Source organism: Pelodiscus sinensis, chromosome 18 (assembly GCF_049634645.1).
Source record: "Pelodiscus sinensis isolate JC-2024 chromosome 18, ASM4963464v1, whole genome shotgun sequence".
NCBI lineage: Eukaryota > Metazoa > Chordata > Testudines > Trionychidae > Pelodiscus > Pelodiscus sinensis.
In genome coordinates, this window is record NC_134728.1 from 7,733,934 (window position 1) to 7,758,837 (window position 24,904).

Here is a 24,904-nt window from a genome sequence, read left to right on the forward strand (position 1 = left end):
TCTCTACCCACTCCAGATATGCTGCTGCCATGTCAATAGCGCAAACTGGTTCTCAAATGAAAGCTGTCATTTTTCCAGCTCTCTTTTCCCTCCTCAAAATGAGTTTTATGTAAGTAAGTGTTCTGTAGGTTTAGGACAGACAGCCTATCAACGCTCCTGGGCTCTTTCTGATTCTGTCACTAACTCCCTTTGTCATGCTCTTCGACTCAGAGTTTCAAAAGTATCCCCTTGCAGATATTTAATATCACTAACTGTAAGAATATGGGTGTTTCCAATAAATCAGTGGGGTGAATTCAGATTTACACTAATGTGACTAAGATTAGAATCTAACCCCATGTGAACAGTTATTGAGTTTCCTCTGAGATATGAGCCAATGGAAATTTGATGCATTATTACCTGGCTGGAATGATTTAGTTGGGATTGGTCCTGCTTTTAGCAGGGGGTTAGACTTGATGACCTCCTGAGGTCTCTTACATCCCTATGGTCCTATGAACACCTTTGTTTTAAGTCAAATTGTTACTTTCGAGGGCTATGTCTACACTTGTGGCTTCTTACACCATAAATATGCAAATGAGGCTAAGTGTGGACTATTGCCGAGCCTGATTTGCATACCTAATGAGTTGCCATTTTTGCAGAAGAGGCTCTTGCGCCAGAAGGAACTGTCTACACTGCCCTTTCTTGCACAATGCCGCTATGCCGATTACTTTTCAGGAAAAACGGCATTGCACAAGAGGGGCAGTGTAGGCAGTTCCTGTGCAAGAAGGGGCAGTGTAGACAGTTCCTTCTGGTGCAAGAGCCTCTTCTGCAAAAATGGCAGCTCATTAGGTAGCATATGAGGCTCAGTGATATTCCACGCTTAGCCTTATTTGCATATTTCTGGTTCAAGACGCCACAAGTGTAGACATAGCCCTCGAAAGTAACAATTTGACTTAAAACAAAGGTGTTCATAGGACCATAAGTCAAATTGTTACTTTCGAGGGCTATGTCTACACTTGTGGCTTCTTGAACCAGAAATATGCAAATAAGGCTAAGCGTGGAATATCACTGAGCCTCATATGCTACCTAATGAGCTGCCATTTTTGCAGAAGAGGCTCTTGCACCAGAAGGAACTGTCTACACTGCCCCTTCTTGCACAGGAACTGTATACACTGCCCCTCTTGTGCAATGCCGTTTTTCCTGAAAAGTAATCGGCATAGCGGCATTGTGCAAGAAAGGGCAGTGTAGACAGTTCCTTCTGGCACAAGAGCCTCTTCTGCAAAAATGGCAACTCATTAGGTATGCAAATCAGGCTCGGCAATAGTCCACACTTAGCCTCATTTGCATATTTATGGTGCAAGAAGCCACGAGTGTAGACATAGCCTAAGGGTATGTCTACACTTGCACCCTCTTTCGAGAGAGGGATGCAAATGCAGCTGAGCGAAATTGCAAATGAAGCGCGGATTTGAAGTTCCCGCACTTCATTTGCTTAATTGCAGACTGCCGCTATTTTGAAATACTCTCTTCGAAATAACAAATGCTGTGTAGACGCGGTTATTTCGGGAGAAAACCCTTTTTCCGAAATAATCCTTATTCCTCATACAACGAGGTTTATTGGTTATTTCCTGCAACCAATGGGGGCACAGTGTGGACATCAGGGCCACTATGATCATGCTTTTTTGTGGAACAGAAATGTGCATCAAGAAGCTGATATTCATGTTGCAAAAGGATGTTGGACTAGTCTGGGCTGAATAAATAAATATAATTAGGCTCCCCGTGGCAAATGTTTTTGATGCAAGGGAATATAACAGACCTCCCCTGGAGTACTTTGCTTACAGCATGATCCTTGCAAATCAGTTGGGAGTAGAACCAAAAGGTGGCTGTATTAGGATTTGTTCTGTATTTCTACAGTACTGAATCACTGTAGCTTTTTTGGGCTGGTTTCTGATACCATCTATACGTCTGAAGTAACTTCACTGAAGCCCGTAGAATTATAATGGTGTAAAACCAAGTGAGTGAGATCAGAAGCAGGTCCTTTGTGAATTTGACACATTGCAATCACCCTAGTGAGTCGTGTCTAGAGCCATCACATCAGCTGTAATGATTCATTCTGATCTCATTCACTAGTGTGAATTGTTGGTAACCCTACTAGAGTCAATGAAGTGACACCACTGAAAAGCTAGTATAGTAAAAAGGAGAAACGGATCTTTTCAGTCTACATGGGTGTGTGATTAAGAACATAAGAACGGCCATACTGGGTCAGACCAAAGGTCCATCTAGCCCAGTATCCTGTCTGCTGACAGTGGCCAGCACCAGGTGCCCCAGAGAGGTTGGACCAAAGACAATGATCAAGCGATTTGTCTCCTGCCATCCCTCTCTAGCCTCTGACAGAGACCAAGGACACCATTTTATCCCCTGGCTAATAGCCTTTTATGGACCTAACCTCCATGAAATTATCTAGCTTCGCTTTAAACTCTGTTATAGTCCTAGCCTTAACAGCCTCTTCTGGCAAGGAGTTCCATAGGTTGACTACACCCTGTGTGAAGAACTTTCTTTTATTAGTTTTAAACGTGCTACCCATTAATTTCATTTGGTGTCCTCTAGTTCTTCTATTTAGGGAACTAATAAATAACTTTTTTTTTTAATCGGCCCTCTCCACACCACTCATGATTTTATATACCTCTATCATATCCCCCCTCAGTCTCCTCTTTTCTAAACTGAAAAGTCCCAGTCGCTTTAACCTCTCCTCATATGGGATCCGTTCCAAACCCCTAATCATTTTAGTTGCCCTTTTCTGAACCCTTTCCAAGGCCAAAATATCTTTTTCGATGTGAGGAGACCACATCTGTACACAGTATTCAAGATATGGCATACCATAGTTTTATACAGGGGTAGTAAGATATTCTGGGTCTTATTTTCTATCCCTTTCCTAATAATTCCTAGCATCCTATTTGCCTTTTTGTCCGCCGCTGCACACTGCATGGAACTCCAAGATTTCTTTCCTGATTTGTCGTAGCCAAATTAGCCCCCATCATACTGTATGTATAGTTGGGGTTATTTTTCCCAATGTGCATTACTTTACACTTATCCACATTAAATTTCATTTGCCATTTTGTTGCCCAATCACTCAGTTTGGTGAGATCTTCTTGGAGTCCCTCACAGTCTACTTCTGTCTTGACTATCCTAAACAGTTTTGTATCATCTGCAAACTTTACTACCTCACTGCTTACCCCTTTCTCCAGATCATTTATGAATAATTTGAAAAGGATTGGTCCCAGGACTGACCCTTGGGGGACACCACAAGTTACCCCTCTCCAGTCTGAAAATTTACCATTTATTCCTACCCTTTGTTTCCTGTCTTTTACCAGTTCACAATCCAAGAAAGGACCTTCCCTCTTATCCCATGGCCATGTAATTTACACAAGAGCCTTTGGTGAGGGACCTTGTCAAAGGCTTTCTGAAAATCCAAGTATACTATATCTACTGGATCCCCCCTTGTCCGCATGTTTGTTAACCCCTTCAAAGAACTCTAATAGATTAATAAGTCAGGATTTCCCTTTATAGAAACCATGTTGACTTTTGTCCAACAAATTATGTTCTTCTACATGCTTCACAATTTTATTCTTTACTATTGTTTCTACTAATTTGCCCGGTACTGAAGTTAGACTTACCGGTCTATAATTGCCAGGATCGCCTCTAGAGCCCTTTTTAAATATTGGTGTCACGTTGGCTACCTTCTAGTCATTAGGTACGGAAGCCGATTTAAAGGATAGGTTACACACCACAGATAATAGCTCAGCAATTTCCCATTTGAGTTCTTTTAGAACCCTTGAATGAATACCATCTGGTCCCGGAGATTTGTTAACATTAAGTTTTTCTATTTGTTCCAAAACTTCCTCTAATGACACTTCAATCTGGGACAGTTCCTCAGATTCATCACCCACAAAGGACGGTGCAGATTCGGGAATCTCCCCAACATCCTCAGCCATGAAGACTGAAGCAAAGAAATCATTTAGTTTCTCCGCAATGGCTTTATCGTCCTTGATTGCTCCTTTTATAGCTCGATCATCTAGGGGACCCACAGGTTTTTTAGCAGGCTTCCTGTTTCTAATGTACTTAAAAAAACATTTTATTTCTTTTTGAGTTTTTGGCTAGCTGTTCCTCAAAATCTTTTTTTGCTTTTCTTATTACATTTTTACACTTGATTTGACAGTGTTTATGTTCTTTTCTATTGATCTCACTAGGATTGGACTTCCACTTCGTTTGATTCAGATATTTAACATCTACAATGGATTCTTCCATAAGTTTTAAAATAGGCTTTGTGGCTGTTAATGCCCATGGGTCTGATTTTCCTCTCATTTATACTGGTTTAAGTCACAATTAATTCCACTGAAGTCAACGGCATGATGCCATGTAAAACCGAATGGCGATGCCCATTAGTCTCCGGTTTTTAAGTAAACTCTTTGGAACATTTTCAAAGCGTTAGCCTTCAGAGTTGGACAGTGGGGCTCAGAATATCTCCAGTCTACAAAAGATGAATCTTACATCACTATACGTACATCACTCTGCTCAGATTTTACTTTGTTCAATATCGGTTTCATCCAGGGGCAGGCAATAAACAGCCCACAGGCCAGACATGGTTCACGGTGGTTAACCACCATTAGGCTGCCAGATATTTTATTTACCTGAGCATCTGCAGCTACAGTCGCTCGCAACTCCTACTGTCTGCAGTTTGCCGTTCCTAGCCAATGGTAACAATGGGGAGTGGTGGCCCAGCCCACAGCGCTTCATTGTCCAGCCAATGGGAGCTGCAAGAACAAGCAGGAGAAAATTTCCCTGCATGTGATCCACAGCTAATGATACATGGATCCAACTAACTCTTGTGCCACCAGGAAAATAACGCCTTTCCAAAAACTTTCACTGATTGTGTTCAAGTATGAGAGGCTGGCAAACAAAATCTTTTTTTTTTTTTGTTTGTTTGTGAGGTAGGGCAGGAAACAGAAAGACCAAGGTCTTGTCAACACTAGAAATGATTTTCTAGAATAATGGTACCTCCCAGTATAGACTAAGGATGTGGCCGTGTAAATAACAGTTAACCGATGGGCCCCTCCCCCCGCTGCCTCTGCAAAAGTTTCCGTGTGCCCTGTTCTGCTGCCTTTGATGTACAGGCAGCAGCACAGTGTGTGTGTGTGGGGGGGGGAAGAAGGTGGCTCCATGGGAGCCATCTCCCCACACATGTGAACGTGTACCCACTGAAAATTCCAGCGGGCACACGTTTACCAAGATAAATGAATTTTAACATCCCTACTAGAGACGTAGCATAGGTCAGCCGAAGGCATTTTTTCTGTCAGCTATGCTGGTTGAGGATGTGTGGGGTTTTTTTTTTTTTTTTCACATCTTTGACTGACAAAGCTCTGCTGGCAAATCTTTGTAGTGTATACCTGGCCCTGACCTAATTATAGTCCTCCACTCCATCGAAACCAATCGGTAGCCTTCCCCTTTGGGTGGAAGATGGATTTTGGCTCAACAATCAAATGGTGTTTATGAAAGCCTTGGCTAGAAGTCCCAGTAATGCCAGACACTGCACACATGGAAGCTTGGGTGGGCAAGACTTCATTGCCTTTTTCCAGTGGACCCCCAACTCCCATAGAAAAGTAGCTGGAAACCTAGAGTTCAGTCTCTAAGGATTTTCAGCAAGGATTTTGTAGGGTCAGACTCTCCACATTCAAGTCCCAAAAGGAACCAAAAAAAATGAATGTTTAAATTAAGTAACTTTATAAAATCTTATGATGAACAATTAATGATTTATTTTTAGACTGTAACATGGTTGTTTTATAACCCAAGAATTATCTTCACAATTCCAATAAACAAAGAGAAAACTAAAAGTAAAATTTGAACAGTTCAGTCCATACAAAACACTGTAAGCAGAAACAGAGAGCCTAAAGGCTTACGATTAGTTCACCTAAGTCTCAGTTAGTGTCTTTCTTTGATCACCAAATCTGCACAATTCACTGAGTTTGAAACTTCTTCTCTCCACTTACTTGTAGAAATCTTCAGTTGGAATCCACACAGCTCTTCCTTTGCTGTGAATCACTGCTAGGCAGTCAGCTGATTAATCACTCAGGGCATGTCTACACTAGGAAATCATTTTGAAATAATAACTACTGAAATAACTATTTAGAAACAAGCTTATTCCCCCAGGAAAGCATGAGTACAGATTTCAAAATAACTGGCTTGGTAGAGTGGATGCTCCACTTATTTCAAAATAAGGGGGATTATTTCAGAATACCTCCCTAGTGAAGGCCACGGCAAAGTATATAGATTTAAAGAAAACCCTGCTACAAGAAAATACAAAAACTGAGAACAACAAAATAGAAAAGACGGTTTCCCCATTACTGCATTTAAATAAAAGCTGATGAATCACACTAGTAGAAAAGTTAGCTAGAACAGTTTGGCTAAAAATCAAACCAACATTCAAAATACACAATTAAAAGAGAAGTTATTTTCCCTCCCAAGTTCCCCTTGCTACAATGAACATTGCCCATGTTCCCTGTTAGAGGGTTAACAGCATCACTACCTGCTGCAAAGTGCTTCAGAGTGAGAGAAAGCAACCTGCTTTCTGCTCCAAGACCTCCGTTTCTCCCAGCTCACACTGGGCACATAGCCCTTAGAAAAGCAGCTGAGGCTGCTTCCTCTCATGGACTCTGACTTCAGCAACAGGCACAGAACCTATTGGAGCAGACCCCAAACTACCACACCCAACTCCAGAAGGTTCTGGGTGTGGAGTACTAAATCAGCCTAGCCACCATGACCCAGATACAGCTCACTCCAGCCTCTCCCCATGGGTCTCTTAAAGAGATATCTCTTCATCAGGTACATGGGTTACACACACATCTAATAAAAAGCAGTCCCTCTCCCGAAGAGCTTACTCTCAACTAGGGATGTAAAATCCTGTTTTATCAGTTAACTGGTTAAACATTATGTTTAACCAGTTAACAACTTTAATGGGGTGGGGCACAGCAGGGCTGGATCAGCCCCCCCCCCCATCAAGGGCAGGGGCTGCACCAGCTGGGCTGGAGTGCTGCCACCCAGAGCGCACTTCTCCAGTTGGGCCAGGCCTGCCGTGGTTGGGGGATGTTCCCAGGGCTGGACTAAGGGGTGGGCGAGCCAGGCAGCTGCCCAGGGCGCCAACCAATGGGGGGCGCCTGATGGCAGCTGTAAGGGGCGCACGGCATCCCTTATAGCTGCCATCAGGCACCGCGTGCCTGGCTCCCGCAGCGCTGGCCCCCCCCATCCCCTTGGCAATGGCCAGCAGCGCCCTTCCCCCCACGGCCGCGGGGCCCTGCTCAGCCAGGCACTGTGCGCCAGCAGTAGTGGCTGGGCTGGGCCATGCGCCCTGGGGGCAGGCCCCAAGCTGCGCGCAGGCCCCAAGCTGCGCGCCAGCGGTCGGGCCGGGCAGCGCATGCGTCGTGCGCACCGGGGGCAGGCCCGTGCATGCGCCGTGCACCCGGGGGCAGCACCACACGCCTGGGCCCATGGCGCCAAAATGGCTCGGGCAGGCCCATGATGTTCCAAGTGGGCTGCAGTGCCCCTGCTCCCAATGCACCAGGCTGGGCCCACTGTGAGTGGGGGCTGCTTCGGCCAGGCTGGAGTACCCCCCATCTGTTGGGATGGAGCAGTCCCCTGCCCGTGGCTGGCGGAGGACTGTTCTAGCCCCCTCCGGTTAATAACTAGTAAGTGTCACCTGGTAAGGGTGATGGTTGGCAGTTAACCATTCACACTATAATTAGACAAGCACTACACTTCGGGACTAAGCAAATAAGTGTGGGATAGGAGAAGATAAACAGTGCAGCAATCCTAACGACCTTAATGTTTGGGGTTCTCAAAGGCGTCTCAAGGAGTTGAGACACTCACTTGCAATGGGATGCAGATATTCAACTCCTTGTGGCTTTTTTGGAACATCCCAGTAAATTAGGGATAAGTGCCCACAGGCCAGCTGACTCTGCATGACCAAGTGATCTGTAGCAAGGCAGCAGGGGGGAGCGTAAGGAGGATGGCAATGCAGCAGCGTTGTGGATTTTTATGGTGAGTTCTTCCCAGGGACAGCAGAGTCCAGGAGACGATACATGCTTTGCTTCTTTTTAAAGTTTGCTTTTAGCTTTGGTCAACACAAGAGCGAGCTGAGGAAGGAAGGAAGGAAAGGCACTGACTTCATGCAGATGAGCATTTCCACTCTTTTACCTCAGCCTTCCAAAGGCGGTAGACTGGCCCCCTCCACTGCTTTAGCGGCTGTTTGTAAAATCGGAAATGCAATATTCCCTGCTGCGGAAGCATCTAATTTTCAGGCAGCTGCTGATGTGATGCTGGCAAAGCGCCAGCGCTTTTTATGTGCATCTCGTTAACTAAGATCATTCCATCTGATCAAGAGCAATATAGAGATTCCTTTCCTCGCCCTTTGCCTTCCCATTGACCTCACTCCACTGCTCCCGCTATCCACTTTCTATCACAGTCAGAACCGCTTAGGTCCAAGAGGGCAGGATAGACCCATCCCCTGAACATCTCAGCACCATTCCCAAGTCAAAGGGGTGGCTGTTAAGTGGTGCGAACTGAACCCTTGATTACATGTCCTGGCAGCATGGGTGGTGGGTGAGTGTAGGGCTGGGGATGACAAGCCCCGACCTCCGCACCTTTTCCTGAGCCCTGCCCCCAGAAGTCTAGGCCATCATCACAGTGGCAAGCCTCCAACCCCACATGGATGTTCCCTGGCCCTGCAGGACAGGGGGAGGGAGGAGGAGAAGAGCAGGCAGCGTGCAGCTCCAGCCTCCCCAGCTTCAGTGTAGCTGAATCCCAGGAGCAGTGCTGAAACAGGGGGCAGAGTGTGGGCAGGACCATACCTGGCAGTTTGGGAGGGGTTTGCCTTCCCCTGCCTCTTATACCCACCACCCATGCCTGGCAGCCCTCTCAGCACCTATTGACCAGAACAGCAAGCCCCTAGTACTGTCAATCACAGCTAGGCCATTCTCATTGGACCAATTACAGGTGAGTACATGCCAAACTGCAAATACTGTGGGAATGCTACCTCTTCCTTTTCCGCATTTTGAGACTCCCCTCCTGTCTAGAAGGGCAAGGTGCAGAACCCACCACCTAATAATCTAAGGCAAAACAAGAAAGATTTTAAGGGTGACCACGGTACTAACGAATGTTTGACATTTTAGATCACAGCATAAATGAGTGTATGTTGCAGACAGACCAAAAGGAAAGCCAATGAAAGTGAAATTAAAAGAATGAGAATCTGTTCATACCACCCTGGCCTTACCCAGAATGGGTTTACCCAGGAAATCTGTTTAATTGAGAAACTGTTCAAATCAGATGTTCCAAGCACAGCTGCTCTATTCTGAATCGGTCTGTAGTTGTATCTCTCACAGTGCACTATCCGGGAATCGGCTGAGACCATAATTCTGATTAACTGGACAGACCACAAGAACTGTTACTCCACCAGGCCCATCTAGTTTTAGGGGCTCAAGGTGCATGTATATGGCAGTGAAAGGTCTGACTGTAGTGCAGGTATGTACCCCCACATTGGCTTTAATCTAGCCCAGCGGTTTTCAAACTTTTTTCTCATGGCCCAGTTGAAGAAAATTCATGCCCGCGACCCAACAGAATTTGACTAGAGTGTGGGATCCATGGTGGGGCTGAGGAGAGCTTTGGGGTGTAGGAGGGGGCTCTGGCTCGGGGGAGGGGGGGTCAGGATTGCAGCAGAAGGGGCTTACCTTGAGCGGGTCCTGGTCAGCAGTGCAACAGGGGAGCTAAGGCAGCTTCCTGCCTCTCCTGGCACCGCAGATTATGCTGCGTCCCAGAAGCAGCCGGCAGCAGGTTCCCAGCTAATGGGAGTGCGGAGCTAGCGCTCGGGGCAAGGGCAGTGCACAGAGCCCCTGTGTGCTCTTCCCCCCCAGACCTAGGAGCCGAGCCTGCTACTGGCTGCTTCTGGGGCGCAGCAGTCTGCGGTGCCAGGGCGGGCGGGTAGCAGCCTTAGCAGCCCCACTGATCCCCCTGCAGCAATGAGACCCAGTGCCTGACATTCTACAACCCAGTTTGCCTCCCCTAGTTTGAAAACCACTGCTCTAGCTAATGCACGTGACACCACGAAGACAGGGCTGAGCCCCCAGTGCAGACTGAAACCTGAATACATACCCAGGGTCCCCAAGGGGTTTGCACTAGGGGCAGAAATCCCTCGCTTAACCCTGAGGCACCTTGTCCTCACAACCACCATTACCCTTGCCTGCTAGATCAAAGCCAGCGCTGCAATCACACCGGCTTTCATTGGCCAGTGAGATCCTCCCCGACCTGTCCGATTCTGTTCCAGTGAATCGCCTCAGGCTGCCGATTTCACAAAGCTCTTCAGTACTGTGGAGACAGAGGTTCTCCACATCAATGGCATTTCATTTCCCGTTGGGGGAGGAGACATTTCCCGCAAGCCAACCTGCCACACCCTTTACTTGACAGTGTTTCAGCAATTTGGGTGCAGGTTGGGAAAACCTTTCAGAGGCAAAACTGGCCTCTGTCTTCACTGGAAAAATCAAGGTAATGGGGAGAATAGGTCATGTGGGAGAAAAATCAAATAACTCCAATTGTATCTAAGGGTGAACTGTGCAGGAAATCAAAACTTTCTAAAAGAAAACTGCTGTAAGGGTTAACAGTTTTCCAGGCCTCTCTCTCTCTGTAACAGAGAAATCATCTTAACTCTAATCAAGACCCTTACAATGCCTCCCATCTCAAGTTCATGGAGACTCCTAGTCTGTCACAAATTGTCATGTAAATGCTTATCGTTGTCAGTTTGCCTTGTAGACTCCTCACTCAAGTTCTCATGTGCCTTTGTTCTGTAAAACTTACTTCCAGCACTTCTGGTGTGAACAGAAACGTCTCAGAGTACCTCTGCTGAGACTTTGATATGTTAAAGAAAACAATCAACAGATAAACTGTCTGAACATACTGTATAAACTAAGGATCCCTGAAACTCTCTCTCAGGGCTGCTGCTGCTCTCACTCTGGTAGCTGTCAGCCTGCATGCATAATAAAGTTTTCCTTCTAGATTGCTCTCCTGCCTCACTGCTTTGACCTCCAGCCTCGGACCCTTCTGGGGACTCTGTACCCCAGGGGAGCGAGATTTCCCCAACAGTCACCGGCTGGAGTTTCCCCATTCAAAGGCTTGTGAGGGACAGAAGCGGACAACGCCAGGGTTTGCAATCACATTCCAGCCTCGGAAATGCAAAGCCACCAAGTCAGTGCCACAAGGAGCAAAAATACAAAGCACCCGTGCCAGGTAGTTATGGTTTCACCAAATCCGCAACCTGCGGCGATGACAACACATACACAAATATTCAGGGGACCTTCCGAGGCTGAACTGCCTTGAGCACAGAACCAGGAGCTGTGGGGAAAAGTCCTCTCGAACCTGGAGTTGTGAAGGCTGCTGTAACTTACACTTGGCTGCCTGTGGCCACGAGGGGCTGTTCTGTCAAATTGTGGAACTGTAGAGCTGCCTTGGCCACACCCATTTTTCTTTGATCCCGCCCCTTCACATGGAGGGCTGAGAAAGAGATGGTGTTACAATCTGTTATGGGATGCAGACACCCCGTGGAGGGGTTCCCTGTGTGCGGATAAGGCAGCTCATGAGGTGCTTTGCTCTGTCGGGAGTGGCACAAGGCAGTCAAGCACCATCAGAGCATTTAACACATTGCTTCTCTAGCAACTCCATTGTAGATCTCCTCCCCCTGTTTTGTTGTACTGCAATAATATTTTAAATAGGGGGCACATGCAGTTCAGCTGGAATGTTTTACTTCCTCTCACAGCCTGATACATTTATCTGCTCTTGTCTTTTATGATCCCATCACATTAGCATTAAACAACATTAATCCTACACTGGGGTCTGACTTGATAGAAAGGAAGATGTTTAAATGCATTCTGCCTACAAGCTGGGCAGAAATCTGTGCTGACTTCTACCCTATGTTTTATTGGGTTTACATGGGTTGTACATCAGCAAAACCTTTGGCCTGGGGGTTTCTGAAGAAAGGAGTTTGCCTCAATCATGTTCTTTTCTGATTTCTGGCCAAACCCTGGAAAAAAAATCTGGAACTTCAGCAAGAAATAAGAATTTAAACTCCAACAGAATAAATATCTTTAGAACAAGCCCTTTCTAATGGACTGTATTTACAGCAAAAGCGACGAGGAGTCCTGTGGCACCTTATAGACTAACTGAAGTGTAGGAGCATAAGCTTTCGTGGGCAAAGACCCACTTCGTCAGATGCATGTATTTACAGCAGTTGGCCTGGATAAATAGTTAGGGTTATTTCAAGATCTGTAAATTTCCCTCTGCTTCTCTTACTACAGATGACACTTAGGTTACATCTACATTGGCAAGATTTTGATCAAAAGCAACTGCTTTTGCACAAAAACTTCTTGCCTGTCTACACTGGCCACAAGTTCTTGCGCAAGAACACTGACGTTCTAATGTATGAAATCAGTGCTTCTTGCACAAATACTCTGACCCGCTCAGGAAGAAGCCGTCTTGCGCTACTGTTCTTGTGCAAGAGGCCAGTGTAGACAGGCAGCCAAGACATTTTGCGCAAAATCAGTCTAAACGGAAAAAAGCCCTTGTGGCCGCTTGGACGCTCCATACCTGCAGGCAGCTCCCGAACTTCCTGGTAACCCGAGCCCCCTTAAAGACAGACGCGGCCTGCAGAAGCTACGAGGCAGAAGCAGTTTTGCCATCTCTGCTCAGAGCTCTGCCATGCAGCTCTACTCCCTGCAACAGCCACCAGACCACCCAAGATGGCTGTTCTAGGGGAGGAACAACCCGCACCCCCAGTGCAGGAGGCCCCAAGGGGCACAAAGCGCTGCACCCCTTCCTGGTCCGCAGGGGAGCTTGAGGCCCTCCTGGACCTCTGGGCCGAGGAAGAGGCCCTCCATGACCCACGGACCTGTTGGTGCAATGCAGACATTTTCCACCGCATGGCCCAGGTGCTCTCTGACCAGGGTCATCCAGCCTGGACCCTGGAACGGGTCTGTGCTAAGGTCAAAGAGCTGTGCCTGGGCTATGTCTGGGAAAGTGAGGGCCAGGGGGCAGGATCCAACACCTGCCCCCACTACCAATGGGTCCACGCCATCCTGGGCCAGGCACCACCACACCACGGACCCTCGGTGCCGGTGGACACCTGCAGGCGACCCCCCCGTCACCAGGCCCAGTGAGGTGGAGGAGGAAGCACAGCTGCCCAGTGGGTCAGAGGACGAGGCGGACCAGGGGAGCAGCGGGACCCTCTAGGTGGAGGCCCTCTCTGGCAGCCCCAATGTCTCCCGTGCGTCCTCGGAGGCTGGGGAAGGATCCACTGGTGCGTGTTGCACTTTGCACTCACAAGGGTGGGGGGAGCCAGGCACCCGGAGTGGGGAGGGAGAGAGAGCGTCACTCAGGCGTGAGCTGCATGCTGTGTAGCATTAGCAGTATGCAGCATGTGCAACCACGTGCAGACTGGTGACCGAGCGGCAAGTGGCCACGGCAGGCAGCTCCAGGGCACACCTAGGACCATGCTGCTCACACACATCTGGCGGGACCGGGGGGGGGAAGGGTGGATGCGGCCCACACCTCCGCAAGGGTGCAGCACACAGAACACAGCCAGCTGCTCCTAGGAAAACTGCAGCATCACAGCCCTATGAGCGTGGCCTCCACTGAGCCCCTCACTTGCTCTCAGTGCCTTGGCTGGCCCCCCGAGGGAAGTCCCCACTGCGGCCACACATGTCCCTAGGCTATGTGTGTGAGGGCTAGTGGGAGAGGGAGAGGGGAAGCGCTCGGGCTGGCCCTAGGGCCACCTGAGTTTTGCTGCAAGGATGGTACATTCCCCAGTCACTCTCCGGCTTCCGTCCAGGAGACATCCCATGTGATGGGGGATCTGAGAGCCCAGACCATGTCTGCCAGATGTGCTCCCCGGCACTTTGTGGGGATTCATCATGCTCCCTGTCAAACACCATTGATTAGCCCAAAGCCTCACAGCCTCCCCCGGCAGGGAGTTCCACAGGTTAACACAACACAAGCGCGCGCGCTCTCTCTCTCTCTCACCCCCCAAGGGGCCAGGACACAGACCGGTGGTTACAATACATGGAGGAGGACCCTACTTCAGGGGCGGTCCTGTATACAAACATACAACACGGGGGCGGGGGGTAACCGAGTGGGCCCAAGCCACACTACTGTGGTGTAACCTGGGCTCAGGGGTGGAGGGCATGGGGTGTGGGGACAGTGGCCGGGCTGCCTGATTGACCCATCCTTTCTTCTGTTCCCTGCAGTAGGACCAAGCAGGAGCAGGGGACCCTCCAGTCCTGCGGCAGCAGGACCAGCTCCTTCGGTGCCACGTGCAGGCCATCGAATGGGTGGAGGCAGCCATCATGCGCCGGAGGCAGACCTGGAGTGGTGCCAGCAGGCCTGGGGCCCCTTCCAGGCTCAGTATGTGTGCATGGCAGATGCCATCTCCGCCCTCACCGTGCACATTGGCCATGCCATTCATTATGGCATGGCATTGCCCCATGCACCCGCCATCCCTCCCATAGCAATGCCCGTGCCCCCTCCTGCTCCTGCCCCTCCTGCTCCCGCAATGCCCCCTCCTGCTCCGACACGGCCTGACCCCCATGTGCAGGTCCGCCCCTGGAGAACAGTTGCTGGGGCCACCCCTCCCAGCAATAGCTCCCCCCTCCCAGTTAAGAGCCTCCTCCCCCCTCCCACCCTACATCTCCCCCATCCAAAACTGTAAATAAAAAGTTCCAAATGTTATGTTGTGTTCCAAAAAAACCTGTGTTGATTGTTTATTGGGAAGTAAGGGGAGGGGAAGGGAGGAGGGAAGGGTTGGGAATGGAAGGGAGATGTAAAGGGAGACAGAGGCGACCCTACTGTGGGGCCTGGGAGAACATCTCCATCAGGGCCTCCCGGATGTGCACCCTATCACGGTGCGCCTGGTGGATGGCAGCTGAGTGGGGCTATTGAAAGGCCTGGCCCTCACCTGCCATCCATGCTGGAAGGAAGGCCTCCCCGCTCCATTCCACGATGTTGTGGAGCACACAGCATGTGGCCACTACCTCGGGGACATTCCGCTCACCCATCTCCAGACAGGTGAGCAAACACTCAAACCGGGCTTGCAGACGGCCGAAGGTGCACTTGACCTGGTTGTGGGCCCAGTTGAGGCAGTCATTGAAGCGTGCCTGGTTGTGGTCTGTCCGCCCTGTGTAGGGCCACATTAACCAGGGCAGCAGGGGGTAGGCCGTGTCCCCCACAACACATGTGAGCGTGGGCATGGGCACGTCCCAGACAGTAAATTCCCGCCAGGGGAAGTAAGTGCCCACCTCCAGCCTGCCAAACAGGCCAGAGTTGCATAGGATGAGGGCATCATGTGCCCTGCTGGACTAGCCCACATAAATGTCCAGGAATCGGCCATGGTGGTCCACGAGAGCCTTGAGTATGATTGAGAAATACCCCTTTCTGTTTATAAAATGGGCCACTTGATGCTCTGAGGCATGGACGGGGATGTGGGTTGCATCCAGGGATCCCCCGCAGTTGGGGAACCCCAGGGCAGCTAAGCCGCCCACCATAGCCTCCACATCCCGCAGGCGAATGACTCGCTGGAGCAGGATGTCATTGATGGCATGGACGACCTGCAGGAGGGTGCCCAGAAACACAGGAGAATGCATCACATAAGGCAGGGTGAGTGCATGCTCCCTTGGGGGCTCCCCCCCCCCATGATGCCCTCTGCCCTCATACTCATACACACCAGGGACCCCTTGCCGCACGGTCCCCGTCCCCCCCCACAAGCAGGCCTGTGCAAGGGAGGGATGGCCCAAACCAATGGGTGTCGGGGCATTCCCCATCGGCCCAGTCTGGAGTCTTGCCTGCCCCGGGCACGGAGTGCAGCACCCTTCCCCTTCCGCCCCCAGGACTTACCAGCATGACAACGGCACTGATGGTCAATCTGCCAACCCTGAACTGGTGTGCCACCGATTGGTAGCTGTCCGGGATGGCCAACTTCAATACTGCGATGGTAAGCCTCTTGTCGACGGGGATGGGTGCCCATAGCTGCGTGGTGGTTCTCTGGAGCGCAGGGGCAAGCCAGACACATAGCTCCAGAAACGTCTGCTTTCGCATCTGAAAGTTCTGGAGCCACTGCTGGTCGTCCCATTGCCCCAGGACCAGCCGGTACTGGTGTCCAGTCTCCAGAAGGGCCTCTCCACGGTGGGGTGGGGATGCCGCAGGATGCCATGGCCTCCCTGGCAAGGGAGTCCAGCGCGACCTGCACCTCGAGATCCTGGAGCAGCAGCTGCAGGCACTCCAAAATGGCCAGAAGGGGCCAGAGCAGGCACAGGGCCACCCCTGGCTCCATGGCACAAAAAGAGAGCTGAAGTCCAAAAATCAGTTAATGGCACTAAGGCACAAGGCAGTGGTGTCCAACAAGGAAGAGGACAACCACAAGTAGAACTGCTACGGCTGTCAGTCCCTGCAAGAGGTCCTAAAGCTCGCAGCAGGAGAGAAACAGCTATCCGGGGAGATCCCTTTAAGCACGTGTCTAAAGGAGCTCTAGCACCTTCCCCTGGAAAGGGCTGGTGCCCTTTTGCCCTCTTCAAAATAGTTCCAGGCTTCTACTTTTGCGCAAAAGCGTCCCGCCAACGTAGACGTGCTTTTGCGTAAAAGCGCATCGTTCTTATGATGACTCCCAGACCAATATAGACGCTCTCTTGGTCAAATACTCTAACACAAAAACTCTTGTGTTGAAGAGTATTTGTGCAAAATCATGCCAATGTAGTTGTAGCCTTAAGAAAAACTGCAAAACACTGGGGTAATATTATTTCATTATCTAAACAACTGGCAAGTTTTTAAGGCCAATCAATTGATAATAAGTCTTCGCATGTAACAGGTTCCACCCTTTCTGCAAGCATCCCTTGGTGGCTGAGTGTGTGTGGGGGTCTCGCAGTATTTACTCACCTGTCTGAAGGCGAGGCAATGTCCAGTCAGTGGCCAGAGATCAGGCCTCTTCTTTTACCCCCCGGGTGTGGTTTGCAGGGAGGTTGGGGGGGGGGGGAGGGACGACCCAGGCCAACCCACTCCTCTGGGTCCTGGCCCAGGGACTCTGTAAGTAGCAGTTACCTGCTGAGTTTCAATATGCTTAGTTGCTGTCATGTCCCTGGGCCACTTCCCCAGGATGCTGTTCCATCAGCCCTTTTCTAGGGCCTTGTGGCTGAGTTCCCCTTGTGCAGGGTTCTGCAGGGTTGTCTTTGGCTTTTTTTTTGGCTAGCCTTTAGCTCCAATAAGGTACAATGCCCAGCTCCCACTCAAAGCTGTACAATGTGCTGGTGCGCCCCAGTCAGCTCTGAGGTCTACCAGAATCAAGCTCCAGGAAGGAACTGACAGGCCTTACCTAGCAGCTCCTTTTATAGCAGCCTGATGAACCCTGATTGGCTGCAGTGAAGGCTGCCATTCTACTCTGCCTGGAGGACCTCTCTACTGCTCCTGTTGCTGACCAGGGTGCTGAAAGGCTCCAGCAGGGATGTCGGGCTTTGTCCACCCCATCACAGGGCATCAGAAACCTGTGACAATGTGAATCTTTGGCGGTGTCATTGTGACAGCGACTAGTGCATTTAGAGTATGATTGCCTTTCTGTACAGAAAACAGCAAAAGTCATTTTGTTACTTTACCAGCTTGTGAAACTGGCCTCCATTTAATTTTGACCAATAAAAATACACTGCTTCACATACATTTTTGGCTTAGTCCTGCAATGCATGGAGCAAAGTCCAGAGGCACGAAATGCCATCAAATTCACATATTGAGATTTTTCTGTGCTCTCCCCCTCCAGGAGTCACTCTATGGCTATGTAAGGTTGAGCCCTTTGTGATAAAAGATGGAGCAAATAATGAAATGCATCAATGAAAATAGTGTAACCACAGCATGTGGAAATGGACATCTGACCCTTCATATTTGTGCTAATAGTTTAATAGACCCAAACAGTAGTTTTCATTATCACTTAGGAAATTTGCTATGCAATAATAATTTAATACATTGATTAGTGTATACGTGGACTAGTGCCTTCTAATGTGGTTACATTCAGAACGGCTCATCAGTTTGTTATAACAAAAAAGGTAGTCATGTAGCACTTTAAAGACTAACAAGATGGTTTATTAGGTGATCAGCTTTCGTGGGGCAGACCCACGAAAGCTCATCACCTAATAAACCATCTTGTTAGTCTTTAAAGTGCTACATGACTGCTTTTTTTTATTTTACCAAGCTCAGACTAACACGGCTACCTCTCTGTTACTCTTCAGTTTGTTATAGGTTCAGTACTGCTGATGGGAGACCGGACTCTGTGATGCCATATCTATAAACACGTAGGTATAGTGCTGATTTTCTTTAAGCTCTGGCAGCATGGGTTTGATTCTGAAGTCAGATGATTTGAGTTTTACCTTTCTGTTGTGAAATCCAAAGCTGCTCTGATATAGTATATACTTTAGTGACCATAGCTCTTTTACAATATACTGTATACAGTAAATATCAACTTCTATATATTAAACGTGTGTTTTATGTCAAGGAATTTTATTGCATGTGTGAAGTGCAAAATTCTAATCTCATTAGTCTGATGTTCTTAAGTGGTACCCTCTAAAAATCCATTACAGCGCTCAACCCCCACACTTGAAATTTAAAACCGAATGGCAAAATTATACTGGAGTGTTTGGGGCTATTGCTTTTGATTACCGCATGACTGTTCGGAGTTTCTTTCTTTGTTTTGAGCAGAATGCTGACCAAGCTCCAAGGGGAAGCTGTCATTCATCATGGTGAAATGAGGTCCTAATCCATCATGACATCAGAACTGCTCGTGCATTTTCACTGGGGGGATAGAAAGAGTCCTGAAATTGTGAAGAGGCCTAAGGCCTTCCAGCGAGGAAATGTGACATCCATGGAAGTCTGGCTTTCTAGTTATGTCAAAGGAAGTTTCAGTATGTTTCTTTTATTCTCTGGGTTACACATTTGTACTCACCGAAAGCTACATCTGTTATTTTTGATTATCTAGAGAACCTTTTTTTAAAAAAATCAGTGAACAGGAACTAACAGAGAGCAGCTGAATTTCATGCTAGAAGGGACTGAAGTACAGGATAGAAATAAAACACCTTTGGGCTCTGTTGTGGCATTAAACTATAGCAATGGGCTAGGGTTGGTGCAGAACTGACTACCTAGATTCAGAAGTGACCATTAGATCATCTAACCGGACTGCTTGTATACCACAGGCTGTTAATTTCCATCACATTATCTAGAGGTACTTAGCCCAATAACTTGTGTTCGACTAAAGCATTTCTTCCAAAAAGGCACCCTGTTGTGATCTGAAGATGTCAAGAGATGGAGAATCCACCACTTTCAGACAGGGCAGTTGGGTCCCCAAGGAGGATACAATGAATATTATGCTATGCACTTGGACAGAGACATGGATCTTACCCAGTGGGCATGTTTTGTGACTCATACGTTCCCATCTCTCCACACTAAATTGCAACTCTCTATGGCCCCCATCACCATGGTATCTGTGTACCTCGCAACATCAAGAGTGTATTTATCCTCACAACACCTCTGAGAGGCATGGCAGTGCTCTTATTCCCATTGTACAAATGGGAAACTGAGTCATGGAATGGCTTCAGAGAGTTGTCCAGGATCACAGAAGCAAGAGCAGGAATTGATCCTAGGTCTACTGGCTTTACCTTCTTATATCCACGCCTTAGTTTTTATTAGCAGCTGGAGATGGGAGATGATCATAACATTTTAGCCATGAATCTCTGGGATTTGCAAGGGGTTTTGCATCCATCTGTGCAGGTTCTCTAACAGCCTTACCCCCTCCACAGAAATGTCAGAGTGAAAGAGCCCTGTGCTCCTATCTGGAGTAATAAACATTCCTTCTGTCAACTAGTAGCAAGACCAAAAAAGAGATCTGTTTTCTACTAGCCATCAGAAGTGAATGCATGAGTCTAAGGATGTGACCGCTCATGCTTGAATCTGGTAGTCTGACTTGCTCTGATTGTCAATCCAAAATGTCTCTGGCCTGTATTTGAGTGCCAAGGGTGATAGTGCAGACATTTTAGGTTGCTCTCCAGCTCTGCTGACAGGGACTTCTATTGTGACCTGTCACCATTCAGACACAGAGGCATCTCAGAGACTTTTTTTTCTTGTGTGCACGTTTGAAGGGTCTGCAGTTACTTCTGCATGTCATGGAGATAAATGTTCACGCGTTGCATCTGCTCACCAGCCACCTGAGATGGGCTTGTGAGGAATGATTCAGACTGAATTAATGTACAGACTTTGTAAAAAAAAATGAATTAAAACATATATATATGGGTTAGAGCTTTACCCACTCTGACGGGATTCACTCACTGCTAGAACATCTCCTCATAGCTTCTCCAGAGATTAACGCCTTCCAGATTTGACACCTCCTTTTGCCACTCATTCATGTACCCTGACACCTCTCTCTCCCCCTCTTTGAAATGTAGGGTGTTCTTTCTTTATGCCTTAATCCTCTGGCTAGGTCACTATAATTCTCCCTTTCTAGGGGATCAAATATTCATTGGACAACTGTCCATGGCAGTCTTCAGCTCCACTTCCCCCGCAGTTAATAGGGGAACCCAGGGCCACCTTCTACCTTGGCTTCCAGTCCAGAGATATTTAAGAACTATAGTCTGCTTTCTCCCAGACCCTGTTGCTCATTCCCTGAACGTCTTCCTATATCTTCTGGCTCCCTGCTCTCTGACTTTAGAAGCTCAAACTCCTTCCTCCTAGGCTGTGTCCAGACTCAGGGGTTTTTTCGGGAAAAGTAGCCTTTTCCCGAAAAAACTTCCCCTGCGTCCAGACTCAAGCCGTGTTCTTTCGAAATTATTTCGAAAGAACGCGGCTTTTCTTTCGATGGCGGTAAACCTCGTTTCACAAGGAAGAACGCCTTCTTTCGAAAGTTCCTCTTTCGAAAGAAGGTGTTCTTCAATGTAAATAGGGCTTCCTCGAAAGAGAGCATCCAGACTCGCTGGGTGCTCTCTTTCGAAAAAGCGGCTTGCTCTTTCGAAAGATCCGCCTGCAGTCTAGACGCGATCTTTCGAAAGAGGCTCTTTCGAAAGATGCTTTTGAAAGAGCCTCTTTCGAAAGAAGCCTGCAGTCTAGACATAGCCCTAGGGATTAGCTGTAGACTGTTTGACTCCATAGTCCCACCCTGCCTTGGCTTCCTCCTCCCACATAAAAGACTACAGACAACTTTCCTTGCATCCCTCATCTGCTCCCAAGCTTCTGGCTTTATACCAGGCCAGCCTGTTCCTTCCTAGGTGGACTTCATTATCAATCAGCCTTTCGGTACAGCTTATCAAGTGAATGAAGCTAATTTAACTTGTGTGAGGGTGGATACCCCATCAGACCTACCTAAATCCTGTTGCAACCAAAATTTAGGCTCTCAGTTCTTGAGGCCATAGCAAAGCTGTTTCCTCTGACTCCGCTGTGCCCCTAGGAGGTAAATGGGGGCATAATTGCTTAGGATTCTTTAAGCAGCTGAATTTCCCGCAGGTCCTCTTGATGCGTCACTGCATATCTCTAACTCTTCATATTGGCCACGGTTGTTTTGGTCAGTCTAGCAGCAGTTGTGCAGAGGGTTATTATTTTAGAGATCCATACTTCCTCTGGACCTAGCAGAAGAGAGGAAGCCAAAGCCATTTTCTTAGGCCAGGTCTATACATTCGAATCAAGATACGCCACTACAGTTCTGTTAATTGTGAGGAGTAAGAGTACCGGCACAAATGGGGGTGCCCTTAGTGTTCGATTTAGCGGGACCTTACTATACCCACTTGTAGGGTAAACTGAGGCAGCCTGGATGTGCTAATTGGCCCCTAAACAGCATGACTCCATCCTGGGAACACTGCAGTCAGGATAAGAGCTGCAGACAGTGAGATGACCCTGGGCACCATAGCAACCACATCCTAAAACACTCGGACAGGACCCCAGTTGGTAACGTAACACATTTTGCTGAAGATAACATTCATAAAATGTGCTTAACTGTCTTGCTTCACTCCTAGATAATGAGCCTGAGAACCAAGCGCTGCACCAACTCAAGGCCATACCCGCCTGCTATAGAAACATCATCTATGCAGATTAAAATGTTATTACTGTTTTCCTGCCATGTTTTGGCATTTGAACAGTAACTACCTGTATATTAATTAATGAGTTGTTACTTTGCAATGGGCGGAGATATTATGTAATCTTTAGTAGTTCTATTGGCTTATGTGCTCATTTCGTCTTGCTGCTAGACCTATCAAATCATTTTTCCTCCATCCACCTGCTGACTATATAACCTATTGTATTGTGTTAATTAACCAGTGTTCACCAGGGTAACCCCTGTGTGTCACTCCATCAGCTGGTGTATAATAAATCTTCCGCTTGTTTTCACCTGCATCCAGAGTGTCCTGGATTATGTCCAACACCAAATTGAACAGCAGAAGATTGATCTCCAGAGCATGGATCTGTGGGTAAGTATAGACATGGCCTTAGCAAAGTTCTGATCCAAAAAGGTGCTGCGCACCCTGAGCTCCCATTTGTTTCACTGACAAATGAAAGAGCTTGCTCTTTTCATGATCAGACCCAGGTAAAGTGTTACTTACGTGCAGGAGCTAGTAATGAATTCAGATAGTAGTACCCATGCCAGGTAAGTATTCTGTGTCCCAGAGGTATGTCTCTGCTCATCTCCTTTCAGTGGAAGACATTAGTCTCTCCTCTTAACCTTACATGGGCAATTGGTGTCTTGATAAGACCTAAGTAATCAAGTTAAAGCCTTGAAGATTAAGGTGACAGGTTGACGAGGTTGCAGTATCTATGTTCTCATATACTACTATCCCTGCCCCAAATGACATTTTTCAAGTGACTGGAATAAAAATAAAAGAACTTGCTTGAAATTGAACCAAGCAGTTGGATCGTGTTTCCATTAAGGCTACATCTGCACTATGAGCAAGGGGTGGGATTCCCAACTCAGCTACCACAATTCAGCTAACATGCTACACATAGTAGTGTAGTCACAGTAGCATGAGCATTGGCAGAACCAAGTTAGAAACCCCGAGTGCAGACATGCTTTAACTCTGTGGATACGTACTTGGGTGGCTGTCGCTCCCTTAATGCCATGGCTCATGCTACCATGCCTGCACTACTATTTTCAGTGTACTAACCCAGATGAGATCTAGCATCGGTATATTTACACGAGCTGGGAATCACATCCCCAGCTCCACGTTGTAGGTGGTGCAGTCTAGTGGTTAGAACAGAATTAGAGGGCAGAGCCAGAGGGATCTTGGAGATAATCCAATGATTGGAGTCAGGAATGAAAACAGAATCAAAAGTTGGAGCAGGGGGTGTTGTTAGGAGACAAGTGAGCAGTCAAAAAAAAAAAAAAAAGAGTTAGGAGCCATAACAAAACTGAAGGGTAGAGCCAGTGGTGTGGTCAGGGGATAAGCTAGTGTCTAGAGCAAAGGGGGTTGGAATCAGGGGTCCAGAGGCAGGCTGGGAGTAGGGCTGGAATGGAGCAGGTAAAGGGTAGGAAGCAGGTCGGGCACAACTGTGGGCGTGAAACACAGCAAACAGCTGCTGTGGCTATGGGGCTCATATAGTGGTCTGCTGGCTCTTCCGACCAGTCAGGGAATACAGTCCCTTAAGTGTTGTCGACAGAACAAGATAAGATCGAATGTCTTAAGGTCAGTTTTTAGCACCCGATTTTGTACAGTCGAAGGTGCGTGTCTCCACTATGTGCAAGAGTTTGATGTAGCACGTTCCCGGTAGTGTGGCTACTGTGGACTTTGATAGTGGTTCACTGTGAGTAGCTATCTCACAGTTCGTGATGCCCATTTCCATTATGGGTTATGCTCCCAGTGCCCGCTGAGACCAAAAGAGGGCAGCTGGAGGTTCTGGGTACATGACATCAGTGGCCCATAATGCACTCATCTCCTCCTCTCCCCCTGCTCAAAAACAATGGCAAACAAACTTTTTGAACTCTTTTCCCTCTGATTTTCCCTGCAAACACCATAGCAGGGCAAGTATAAGACTTATTCAGCAGCAAAGTACTATGGTAATCATAGCAAACATGCTGAGTATGTCCAAAGCCTATCCAGGGCCCGCAGAACCAGGAAGAATCTGAGGAGGCCATGAACAGATTCTTATGTGAAGCACTTGAGAAGAGCGATTGGTAGATGCTGATGACATTTGATCCTCTCAACACAATAGAATGCTGATTCTGGTGTTTTGAGACAAGCACAGGCTGGTGGGACCACACAGTTATGCAACTATGGGACAATCAGTTCTGGCTGCAAAACTTTCGCATGCTTAAGGCCACTTTTATGGAACTTTGTGAATTGCTTTCCCCTGTCTTGAAGTGCAGTAGTACCAGAATGAGATCCACTCTAACAGCTGAGAAACGAGTGGAAACTTGCAATGCCAGATAGCTACCTGTTAGTTGGGAATCAAATCTGAGTGGGCAAATCTAAAGTGGGGTGCTGCTGTAACCCAAGGAGTCAAGGCAATAAAAACCTCTCTGCTTGGAAGAATAGTGACTCTGGGAAGCATGCAGGATGTAATGGATGGTGTTGCCACACTGGGGTTCCCTAACTGTGCTGGGGCAACAGATGGCATGCACAACCCTATCTTGGCACTCAACCACCTTGCCAAAGAGTACATAAACCGCAAAGGGTATTTCTCGATGGTATTGCAGATGCTGTTGACTCACAAGGGCCGTTTCAACAACATCAACATGGGATGGTCAGAAAAGGAGCATGATGTGTGCATCTTTAGGAACGCCAGTCTTTTCAGAAAGCTGCACGATAGAACTTTCTTGGAGCTGTTGAAATGCCAAGAGTGATCCTTGGAGACCCAG

The 24,904-nt window shown here is 48.0% G+C and overlaps 1 long non-coding RNA gene across 1 annotated transcript; it reads right to left on the reverse strand.

Moving 5' to 3' along the window:
* Window positions 1–4,567: 4,567 nt before the first annotated feature.
* LOC142818840 (uncharacterized) lies at window positions 4,568–6,632 on the reverse strand. Its single transcript, XR_012896496.1, has 3 exons — window positions 6,554–6,632; window positions 6,018–6,112; window positions 4,568–4,784 (listed from the first exon to the last, which is right to left on the reverse strand). It is a non-coding gene; the product is annotated as an uncharacterized LOC142818840 (long non-coding RNA).
* Window positions 6,633–24,904: the final 18,272 nt, after the last annotated feature.